At 35.8% G+C, this 12,614-nt stretch overlaps 1 protein-coding gene and 2 non-coding genes across 6 annotated transcripts in view; 2 read left to right on the forward strand and 1 right to left on the reverse strand.

The window, feature by feature from the left end:
• LOC115448818 overlaps positions 1–12,614 on the forward strand; it is a 78,578-nt gene that overhangs the window by 18,843 nt on the left and 47,121 nt on the right. For 3 of the 4 annotated variants that reach the window (XM_037444500.1, XM_037444507.1, XM_037444510.1), the window contains exon 2: positions 1,621–1,651. The exons of the other annotated variant lie outside the window; for it this stretch is intronic. The gene's annotated coding sequence lies outside the window, so the exon portion shown is untranslated. The remainder of the gene's footprint in view (positions 1–1,620; positions 1,652–12,614) is intronic. 4 annotated transcript variants of the gene reach the window in all.
• Trnam-cau lies at positions 1,100–1,172 on the forward strand. The gene has a single exon. It is a non-coding gene; the product is annotated as a tRNA-Met (tRNA).
• Positions 11,286–11,357, reverse strand: Trnae-cuc. Its single transcript has one exon. It is a non-coding gene; the product is annotated as a tRNA-Glu (tRNA).

Here is a 12,614-nt window from a genome sequence, read left to right on the forward strand (position 1 = left end):
TTACACTTTTATATTTTGCATCTACGGTTAGCGTAATTTATTGTAGTGTTATTCTCAAGCAAATAAGTATGTGGTTTTATTAGTATCGCAATGACAAAAGTGGCCCTGTTTAACGGCTTACTATAATCCAACTCGGGGAACCCAAACTTTTTATTCACATAGGCCACTTTAACAATTTTGCTGGTTCCTGTGGACCCCTGCAGCTAAATTTCTACCATATTCCCCAGAATATGCAAGTTTTTACAAGTTACAGTCGCTGAGCTTCTTGAAATATTATCTGCCTACATTGATAGCGGATGTCGAGCCAACATTTTAGTTCTCTATCATCAAAATTAGATAAATTTTCGTAGACCCACGCTTACGAATTGTGAACCCTTATTTTTTGGTCACGCGAACGTAAACCCCCTTCGAGAATCCTGGTGAACCCTGAGGGTCCACCTGGACCACTTTGGGAATCAACCGTCACCATCAGAATAAAGTTAGACATGCTTACAGATGAGTCTGATTGGTTCAATATTACCATAAACGCATAGATAGCGGTTCTAATAGTTTGGAATCAGACTATAGAATTGTATACAATGATAATAAATACAATTGAAATATGTTTTTAGTTACTGAAGTAAGATTGGTTAAATGAATCGAATTAAATGTATGTTTAAAAGGTGAACTTCCTGAGTTCCTTTAGTCATAGAAGTTGATTACATCATCATGTTGATCTCACACCGGATACTACCTAATCAGATTAGAATTTGGTTGGATTTATTTTATTTCGTTTGAGACTTTTAGTGGCATTTTATGTTAAAAATCAAATTGGTTGTTACACCAAATTGAGTCATTAGGATGATGTGGTAAGGTTCCATTTTAAAGTGTGGTCTTTGAATATTTACCACGGTATCACCTCTATATCTATTTCTTCCATCAAGCAATAACACGCTTGCACTGCTGTCTTCCGTCAGAAAAACATAGGAGATAGCTTTAAATAAAATTCGTATGTAACTGGAAGAAATATTTCGTACGTAAATTAGTTGATAATATTTTTCTATCTTATCTACTTATTGTACACATATTCCATTCCGTTATTTTGGTCGTGTTCACACCGGCCTCGGTGGCGCAGTAGGCAGCGCGTAAGTCTCATAATCTTAAGGTCGTGAGTTCGATCCTCACCCGGGGCATATCTTTTACAATTTTTTTCTTTTTCTAACAAGAATACGTAATGATCTTTTTCACAAATATGTATTTTCAATGTTTTGGTCTAAATAATTTCCGGTCATAAATTGTAATTTATTTGCATACAATTTTCACACTAATTCGATTCATATTTTAACGCAATACGATTTTTGTATAATGTTGAATGTTTTTTGTATAATATCGTAACATTTTGTTCCTAATTATTTTTATAATAAAAATATGCTATAACGCAAGTATGTCGGCCCGTTAGTTTTGCAATGCCGCAGGTGCGTTCATTTTGAAATGTACGCAAATTCCATCATCATGAACAATGAGTATGCCCACGTCTCAAAACGCCCTGTTGATTATTTACATTCAATGAGATATAATTATTGTTTTGCAATAGCTGCAAAATTTAATTTAGCGCCATCTGTTAACGTATTTTTTTTACAGGTCGCTTGATCACCGAACGAGCTTGTTTCTTGTAAGTAGATATTTATTTTAATATTATAACATAGTAGTATTCTGTATTGTGTGCTGGTACATAAATTATATTGCAAGGAAAATTTATTTTTTAGAAAAATCATGTGTTTGGTTTCAAATCTTTGAATTTTTGACAAACAGCTTAAAATATATCAACCGAAAAATGTAGGATCAGATATCTCACGTTCTTAAATGAAACAAAAAATGTTATTAATTTAAAAAAAACGCTTATCTAGTCTCTAAATTAGCATCGTTTAAATTATAACATTGGATAATGTTGATACATAACCTAATAAATCATAAAATGATTAAAATGGTGACACTGGACCTCTTGTTCTGAGACTGGACCATATTTTTGAATATCCTGCAAATACATAGAATGATTCATAAAGTCAATTTTATGTTCATTGACTTCTCTGAAACTAATTAAAATAAAATTTCGTACGTCAGTTATTCTTCTAGTATTGTAAATTAGAGGTTGCGGTTATAGCATATAGCGGGTTTAGATTAACAAGAAAACTCGGTGAAGTAATCTTCCGCAAGCTAGTTTTATTGTAACCGTCGCGGCTAGCTATCTTCTGGAAATTTTAAAGCGTGCAGAACTTTTATCATCGATATCTATTGTACACTATGTACTAGATCTGGCGTGCCTAACACTCACTGTTTTTAACTAAAGTGTACTGCATTGTATTGATTGCCATTTTACTTATACTCAATTTAAACCGCTTTAGTACTGCATGTTTAAAGTTTGATTAGTCGATTGATGTTTTAACGCTGCAGCGAACACTAGTTCTAACTCCAGGTTTTGAACAAATAGTTTATATTGACGTTTGTTATAGAATATACGTCAATGCTATACCATAAATATTGCGTCAAGGTTAAACGCATCTGAAAGGTTTTTGTTATGGCAATTGTTGTACTACCTTATGTCATTTTTAAATTGGGAATCAGAAATTTCTTGCGCAATACTATGCAGAGAATACTTTACGCATGACTTGCACGTTGTCCCTTCAATAAAAAAGGTTTAAATATAATTTCCGACATTACTTCACCTACCAATTATTCCATTGAAGAACTTGTATTTATTTAATATTTACTGATAAATCAATTTCGTATACTTCAATCAATAGGCCATCTTTAATGGTGTAAACTCTTTTTCAATACCATGATACTTTGCCAGACAATTATATCTCTTATATCTGAAGTTTAAAGTACATAATAGATTTTAGCATTCTAAATGATACCATGATAAAGTTGATCAATTATAATTCTTATTTATTTGAGGTTAAGGTGCAAAATTACTAAAGCGATGATCAGTATTTCGTCAAACATTGTAATCGTAAGGTCAGTTCTAAGGTTAGCCAAGTTTGTGTTTCGGTTATTTTATTAAGTGTAATTCTTATTGGTTTTAGAGGAACGTTTTGAACCGTGAAGACCTGCGTTCGACTCTCTGTCAATAATTTCAAATCCTACTACAGATTAGTCATTAACACGCTTTTTTAACACTCTCTTATTAGCTTGGGTTGTATGTATGTATGTAACGGAATCTTTGAGCTCAATTTTCACCAATTTCCAGAAATCTGATTAATTTGAAACTTTACACACGTATCAAGGACCGACGACAATGCAATAATTTGATAAGAGTTTCCCATTATCCTTATTAGGACCGCCAGGATTAATAAATTCTTTTATAGATCCGCTGTAAAAGAGAAATGATTTTCTCCTTTTTAGTTCGATTAGCAATAAAAGCGTGTTTTTTTAGTTTTTTTTTTAAGTTCTACTATCTTTGAGGGCTCCATACTTATACTGAAAACTTAAAATGTTGCTACCTGGGAATCGAACCCAGGAACCCGCAATCCATATCCCATATGTTCTCATATGACCAACGACTCGATAAGTACAAATCTCCAATCACACTAGATTACACGTGTATATCGCCTAAGTTTCTGCTTAGATGTTTAAACGATTACTTACCTTAGCGCATGCGTAATGCTAATACGTGCTGGCAGAGAGCTGACAAGTGCGTGCCAGATACGCAAGGATGTTGTCTGATGCAGCCTCCATGGAGGGTATTTTTTTTGTATTGGACTCCGCAGTCCACACCACGAGAAACCTGCGAATGGGTTATTGGAATACCACGCTAAGCTACTGCGAGAACCTTGAAGAAAGTTGGGAATATCTAGGGAAGGAAGTGTGGTGGAAGGAGAAGGGACCCTCTTAGGATGGGAGAAGGCTAGGAACTGTTCGCGAGCTCTTATAGGCCTCAATGTGAATTGGCAACTATGTATACACACTGAAGTTCTGAACTGTATGCCTAGGGCCGCGACAAATGTCCCTCATGTATGGGTTCATCCGGTGTGGAGACTGAGCGCGAGGGTTACGGCGGATATGAGGCTGTCACATATTCTATACTACACAATTCATAGCATATAGCTTTTGCTCAATCCGATCAGTCCGTGATATTGGGTTTTTCTATTGTATCAGCCCGGAGTCTGGAATTTGTGCCCGATATGGCGATAGGCTCGTCCCTGTCACATTACGGAACAGCATGTGCACGAAGAATCTGGGTGCAATAGTATCGTCTTTGCCCACCCCTTCGGAGATTAAAGGCCTGAGTATGTGTGTTATAATTTTTACAAGTGGTTTTTTACTGGTAGGTCTTTCATATGTGAGAGTCCGCCTGAGTAAGTACCACGGCAATGTCTATCTCTGCGAGCAGCAGTGCGTAGTCACTGTTGCCAGACATTGTAGCCAGTGTAGGTAACTACTAGTCATAATGAGACGTAACATCTCATGTCTCAGGATGGCGAGCGCAGTGGAATACCAAACAATACGTAACGCTTACCATTAGGCGAACGGCAAGCTAGTCTCGTCAATCAAAGCAATAAAAAAAAAATACTTGCTCGTCTCGTCTAAATTACCTAGTACATACACCATTACCCTTCAGAAGTCTGGTAAAAACATGTTACTCAGATATGCGAGAGATCATTTCCCAATCACAGCCGAGCCTAGAGGTGCGGCCGCGACGAATTGTTACCAACCTGTCCGAGCAGGTACGAGATACTATCTCTCAACTGGTTGTGGTTTCATTAAAAGAATGCATGTGAAAATACTTTGACTAGCCATTTTACTTTGACCTTCGTGGTGTTAACGTGTAGGATGGGAGGCCATATACTCGGAATCCAGCATCTCATGATATTTATTATAATAATAATATCAGCCCTGTATTGTATAATGTCCCACTGCTGCACGGGCCTCCTCTACTACTGAGTGGGCTTAGGCCTTAGTCCACCATGCTGACTCAATTCTATAATTATACAATTTTTTATAATTGTAAAATGTAGGTAAATATTGTAACTATGACTATTCGGATAACTAACACCTGCCCTTGACCATGAAGGCTGTAAAGTCTTAGTAACGTAGGAAGAAAATTATAATATAAAAATCGAGATAAAATCTGTAAAATTTTATTTCAATGTCCAATGCGTAAGAAATCATTAAATAGTTGTCGTACAAAATGTTTAACCGATCAAAATAATTTTCGTCGTACGTTGTATGATCTGATTTCTTTACCTTCTCTATATAAAAAATATTCGTCAATAATCACTATAGGTAGAACTAGTTTACGACGCCGTCCCATACCAACCAATTTACATGTAATATTAACAGCACTCGAAACGAGAGAAACGCCTATTGCCAAATAACTCTAATGTCTTTCTAATTCCAATCAACCTGGCACGCGGCCCTTTGACGCTGTTAACGTAGCATTGTCATTTACCTAAGCAGACTGTAATATAAGGAAGCATAACAAACTACCTTTAACAATAGTAAACAATAAAACCTTCCATCATTCATATTTTAGTGGAGTGGGTGTGAAGTTAACACAATGCTCGTCCTACGCGACCCAACAAGGTTGTCTTGCGTTTAAACAACGCTTCGCAAATAGGTGTTAACTGACAACGTAACTTAACCTCATTCGAGAATCTTCTGTCAGAAATCCATGGCAAGAATGTTACAGACGGAACATCAAGTTATATAGACTGTATGTTCGATACTTTTGCTTATTCCTTATAAACGGTACGCTACAATTTGTTAAAGATTAAACATGAGGCTGTATGACTTATTCCTTTAGAGAATTAAAAAATAAATTAAATAAGGACTGACTGCCTTGGTGACGTCATTATTATTGTGTTGTGTGTGCGATATGACTTCCACTGTAATGTCTCTGGTTAGAATCCCGGCTTGGGAAAATTTTACATTGTTTTTTTTTTTTCAGTATTAGCCTGGAGTCGGGAATTTGTATCGAATATGTCATATGGCGATACGTTCGCCTCTTATAACATCATGGAAAGGAACACAGACGACGAAAAGTGTCGAAAATAAAGGCATGATGTGTGTATGTGTGTGCTATGCGTTGATTTTTATTCCTTTATACGGTATACCTTTATGTTATGTCTTGTTAAATTTAATTTATGGGATCTTGTAAATAAAACGGCAAATTATTAAATGTCTATGAATAATTGATTAACCCAACCAGACACCGAATTATAGATATAGAAAAAACTTACGCGTGCCAATAAAACTCAATTTTATGGCTTTATGAAAAATGCTTCCTTTGGCTAAAGTGAATAAAACTATAAAAAACTGACCATTTCGCGCCAAACCAGTAACCACAGAGTATACATTCTTACACAAGGCACAGTTATTACGCTGCAACAAGCCGCAATTTTATCTGTTATATCTTCGGCCAATCGTTCACGCTTCTAACAAAGAGACGAAATAGGCGGAACTAGAGCGAGCAAAAAATATTGATTTAATTAGTTGTTTACTGCGTATAATGATCCTGCTTGTATTTTTGCCAAATAGACGTCGCGGTGAACTCCGTTGAGAAACAATTTGACATAAAAAAGTTCTTATAACTACGTTCCTTTTTTAAATTTCGAATATTTAAATCAAAGAATAGGATGGAAAGTATATAAAATCCTACAGTTTTTTTTTAAATCCGTATCGCTGTGTTCTTTGCGTTTAATAGATGAAGAACAAAATAATATGATCGTCATTATTATGGAATGATCAGGGTTTTTTAAGAGTGAGTTTTCTAGCTATAATCCACAATACAAGACCTGTATTTTAGCATACAGCAGTATATGGGTTTATGTGTTTATAAACTACATAATTGCTTGGAAAAATGCGTCGAATCAATGTCAAACATTTCTCAAATGCAGGTCAAGTATATCGGTCAAACGGTTGTTACGACTGATTCATGCAACATTGCATACACTAACATACTTTTATTGCATTTACTGGTTCATTCACGCATGCGCCGACCTCCCTTTCCTGTGTGAAACATTATGGTAAGTAAAATAGGCAGATGACAGGTCCTATACATAATCAGTCTTACTTATAAACTTGTTTTAGCGTTAAAAGGTGTTTATAATTGTTTAAATAGCTGTCAAAAACATTACCGGTTCCTAGTTTAAACCTTATTAAAAGGCAAGATGGCGGGTTTGGACTTACAACTGATCGAGTAAATTTGTGTTTTAACTAAGCATAGCTTTGCGACATTCTTATAGGTATGACAGTAAATTTTACCACTTATTGTAGTTTTTAGTGGCGGGTTTTGTATATATTTATTTACTCGACTTTTAACTTTTTTAAATTTTTGTACTCGTCTTTGAACCAGAGTATTATTTTATTGCGTATTTCGTTTTGGGAGTCAAACATAGGGCCTTCATTTCCGTAATACTACGTTGCCACTAAAACAGAAGCAAGATGTGTATCGGTGAGTATGTACACCGTGCAATGTCACGTTCGTGCCATGTGTCTATTCTTTCTACGAGCTTGTCCTCTATGCTACTAATGTCTTCATTGTCTTTGGAATATCGCTTTTAAAACAAAAAATCATAAGTCGTATCTTCTAATTTTGCTGTGCTATCCATGTTTCAGAAATAAATGCGCCACTGTGTGTCTGATTAAAAATCGCTTAGGTAATCTACAATGTGCTCTGTGTGCAAAGTTTCCTTCAAATCCATTTAGCGGTTTCTTTATTACATTCTATCAAGCATACAAATTCCACAAACTTTCCTATTTATGTTACTATCTGGTAACTATCGACGGGCAAATTGCAAGCCAGCTCGTTTTCTGGTAATAAAACGTAAGACAGCGTTTACCTTTCAGTTAGTTACGATAGCAACCGATAACTACTAGACCGAAACTAGTTTACAAACAGACATTCCGGCTCGCAAATCTGTGTACAAAACATAGACATGTTCGTATGCGAAAGTATATCTTCGTAGATTCAATACGGTGGTCCGAACAAATTTGCACTACAATGAATGCCTTCCTGTGTTTTTAGACAATATACAAATTATACTTCAACTGTGAATTAAAAAAAACATTTCATTTCATACGTTAGTAATAAGTATATACTATTTAACTTATTTTTAAATAATAAATGCATTTTATTCGACTGTCATGGCGACAGCGGTCGATGTTCGGGCCGTATCTCAGAACAAGAACAAGCATAGAAGGAATCTAAATTACCCTCATATACTTATCCTATTTTTTCTAATAGGCCAAAACCGTTGAAAAGAACGAGACAAATATTATGTTGCTAAGGTCGGCTTGCGTACACTTTAAAATAATCAAATGGTTACCTTTGGTCCTCTTTATGATGCCGAATTAAAAAGCAAATAAAATGTCAAATGTTCCAACTTGCCAATCTCAAAACAATGTCACAAACGCGCTCACACAATTTAGTTACGTTATACTTCAGCGCGTACTTTTCTAAACTGGCTACATGTTATGTAAAATTATTGTTGTTAATTTTAATAAATACACATTGCTGTTTAAGTAAAATATAGCCCTAGGAACAAGCAATGGCCTGCGCTATTGTGGGGTATAAATCTCATTCTTCTCGTAAAGAAAATGAAACTGAAATCATCAGCTTCCATCGGTGAGTAAACAAAAAACCTAATATATTTGCTTAAACCCTGTACATAAGTGCAAAAAGTGTTATTAATTATACTTTATTATGCTGTAGTCATATTATATTCTGCTGTTGGCCATTCGATCCAGTCATTATTAAGTATTTTTCATTTTTACCAATTTACGTAGTCGTGTTCAATAGTGTTGTGCTGCATATTCTTTCGATAACATAGATGTTGGATATTGTAGTTTACTATTTTGCATAAATTGCCTTTTACTTTTAATATACGGTGGTGTAGTGGTAAAAGCCACTTGGAAACCGTGCGCGAAGGCTGGGGTCGAGGAAACTATCTGATTTTCATAGTGTGTTTCATACAATGTGTTTCATTGCAGATTCCCTACAGATGATGCTATGAGGCAAAAATGGATCTTTGCCATAGCTCGTCCCAATTGGCATTGGAAAAAACAGCACCGTGTTTGCTCTAAGCATTTCGACAAAGTTTTATTAACATTGAAATAAGTTATCAGACATATGTGACATGAATGATACCGCTGTGTTTTAATTTTACTGTCCCATTTTAGTAGCTTCTGTCAAATCCCACCTCTTGGGTATCTTTTAATGCCTAAGAAAGTCAGAAAAGAACAGAAGGCGTACTGGCTTTCTCCTAGACGAAATTCCGGCCGATTTCTTGTTTGTTACTTACAGCAGTTTCCATTCCTTCCGAAATTTCTAACAGTTTCTTAATTTAATAATATAAATGCAAAACCATTTTTGTGTTTAGTAAATGACGTTTCGGAAGGCATGGAAACTGCTGTAAATAGCAAACGAAATTGGACAAAATTTAGCTCGAAGAACGCCGGTAGTTCTATAGTTTATTGTAATTTAACAGCTTTTTACCGAGTGCTTTTATATACCCAGACTTTTTTTGGTACTTGAATACCAAATCAGGGTTTTGATAATTTTTTTTTAGCCTTTAACTAAAATAGCAATTTGCAACGGTTTGTAGTTGACTGACCGAAAAGTGTTTATTTTAGCAGGTCTGTGAATTTACCATAGCCGATAGACAAAGCATCTATCGATATCGATAAGATGTCAGAAGGGATCGCAACACAATTAAATTTCTTGCTGTCTAAGACACAGTACACTCAAATGTCATAGTGTTACTTCTATGCTTGTCATTGTTCTGAGGGCCGTATAATCAACATCGTTGATTTACCTTAATTAAAAACTTCAAGTCAGATTATATGACCAGAAATGTCCTGGGAATTACTGAACGAAAAGGGTACGGGAAGCTCTCAAACGACCTGCGTGGGGCAAATCAAGAATGGTATGAGTATTGGGGAACTTTAACCATGTGACCAGAGTAAGAAGGTTCTAGAGTGTTTAAACAAAGTTCTAGAGTGTGTTGCTGCTGTGAAGTAGTTGCTGGTCGTAGAATATATTTTGTATCCGCCTGGATAGCGATCACCGTACACAAAGTGTTAAAACTCGTCATAGTGGCCCCCTTAGTGTCGCATTCCGGGATCAGCCTTTGTATATCTGGTTGCAACAGGCCGGCATAATTGTGTCAACTGCCGAGGGGTAATCATCTCTCGTCAGTCGACATTTTATTGGGCCCCAGTCCACTTACCATCAGATGCAGTGGAGCCACTTTGCCGTGATGATCAGGGCAATGATTTGCTTACGTGTGATCATTCAATACAATACATAAAGTATTGTACTGTAACTTGTAATTCAATTAGTGTTTCTACTGTTTATAAATATTTTGCAGGATTATAGACTTAGGATTCCTCAGTAAGCCAACGATATATCTCATCAACAGTAAAGAAATACCTAAATTCTTTCATACTAAACTATTCCTCAGTAAATGACGTCGTAAAGATGTTCTTTAGTTACTTTCACTTCGTTTCAAGGCCTTAGTGCACTCGCCTGGCTTGACTATTCTAGAGCACATATTTTATTTAAATTCTGTGGTAGAGACACGCTGCAGGAAGACTGTGGTGGAATCACAGCCACGTAGAATTCGTGTGAAAAACAGCTTAGCACGTTTGGTATAAGATTTAATACCTACTTGCTAATTGTACATAATTAGTTATAGAACGAAAATGATACTCCGCTAAGGCCTTAATTTTTTTTGTAATACGTAGTTCTGAACGACACAATTTCTATTTGAATTGTAAAAAGGTAATCTGTCTAGAAAGATTCAGTATTCCATATTCAAATACCAATTCGGCAGAATTGTCGATATCAACACTAATTGCCAAAATAAAAAAAATCTACGTTCGATATATGAAATTCGAAAATCGCCATAAACAATATTATGTTCATTTTATACTGAACTCTATAAAAATGCTACCTATATCTGTGTATATTACGAATTACGATATAATTATAATTACCAAGCCAGCTAATTGGAAAAAAAAACGCAAGGGCCGATTATATAATTAGAACAGCGTCGGAATTGTTCGAGTAAAAGTGGTCGTCACTGTGATGTAACCCGGGGCTCATTAGAGGTACTTTACACTCGTTAGCGCCATGATAATAAGAGAAAGGTATGGGATTTCATTAGTTCACTGTATACGATAATAGATGGCGTTAAGACGAAAAATAATGTCGGCTTTGCCAATCTGAGAATTTATTATTTAAACTATGCGACCGAAAAATGTCAAATTTTTTAATACTGGGCAAATGCAAAACCAAAAAGATATTCCGATACCGGGAATCGAACCCGAGCCTCCTGGGTGAGAGCCAGGTATCCTAGCCACTAGACCATATCGGATTGTGGTAGTCTTGACAAAAATATAATTTTATCTTTGTATTATTGTTCTCAATCATGTTTGATATAGAGAAGATAAGAGTTTCATACTTTCATCTTATAACATCAGTGACTACATTGACTTCGTATTTCTCCGTTTGTGGTACACATGTAAAGTACTGCACAAAATTCTGACCAAATTAACCGCGCTGTAGAAAGAAACAAAGCAACTGCGCCAATATATTTCTCTTTTTGTACCGTGACTTGGAGATAGTAAAGAAGTACTTACCTATTAATTTATACATTTGAAATATTAAGTGCTCTGATTTTTTATTCGGGCTTGGTCGTATGCTAATGTCCAATGTATTGCATAAGTAGAAATAATAATATATTTTGTAACACCGTCATAAAACTCATACACTCAAACCGCAATTGCATAGTATTGTGGTATCAACCACTTTCAATCTAACTATATGCAACATGTTTACCAGAACACTTTTTTATTTAGGCTGGCAAAGAAGCAAATCAGCTGAAGTTAAATGATTTCCATCGAACAAAAATCCATTTTTTATACTGTAAGTGACCCCTCTGTACCTGATGGTAAGTGGAGTGGCATCCAGTTAGAATGTCGACTGACGAGAGATGATTATCCTTCGCAAGTCGACAAAATTATACCGGGCTGTTTGAACCCGACATAAACGGGCTGATTCCAGAACGTGGCACACTTACGAGCGCCATTATGGCTGGTTTTAATACCATGTGTATGGTGGTTGATATCCGAGCGGATGCAAATATCCTACCACCAGTAGAAATATAATGCCACAAGAAACGAGTATGGTTGCCTTAAAGAAAAGGTATTAGGGCAAGGAGTAGTGTTTTAATTTGTTTAGGCCACTGGAAATATCCTTCCTCAAATGCATCAGCAACCTGTAACTCTCATCGGGTATTTGTAATAGCTGATTACTTAATGACCTAAATCGAATCCAGCGCGAAAATTGACTAATCATGAGTTTTTATTAGCTTATTCGTAATAATTTTTTTTACCCATATGATGGTACAAAGGTACATTATAATATTGAATGGTTTGGACTATGTAGGTTGACAATATCACATTTGTGTGGGTCTGATATAATAATCAGAGGTGGGAGAGGGAGGTACACTATTTGATACGTCTGTATTCTTACTATTTATTAGCGGTTTGTATAGTATATTGGTATCGGCTGTTGTAACTCGTAACTCGATCGAGCCGGCCTCTTCATTCGGGGAACTTTACAACTTTAT

The sequence above is a fragment of the Manduca sexta genome, chromosome 5 (genome assembly GCF_014839805.1).
Source record: "Manduca sexta isolate Smith_Timp_Sample1 chromosome 5, JHU_Msex_v1.0, whole genome shotgun sequence".
Classification (NCBI taxonomy): domain Eukaryota; kingdom Metazoa; phylum Arthropoda; class Insecta; order Lepidoptera; family Sphingidae; genus Manduca; species Manduca sexta.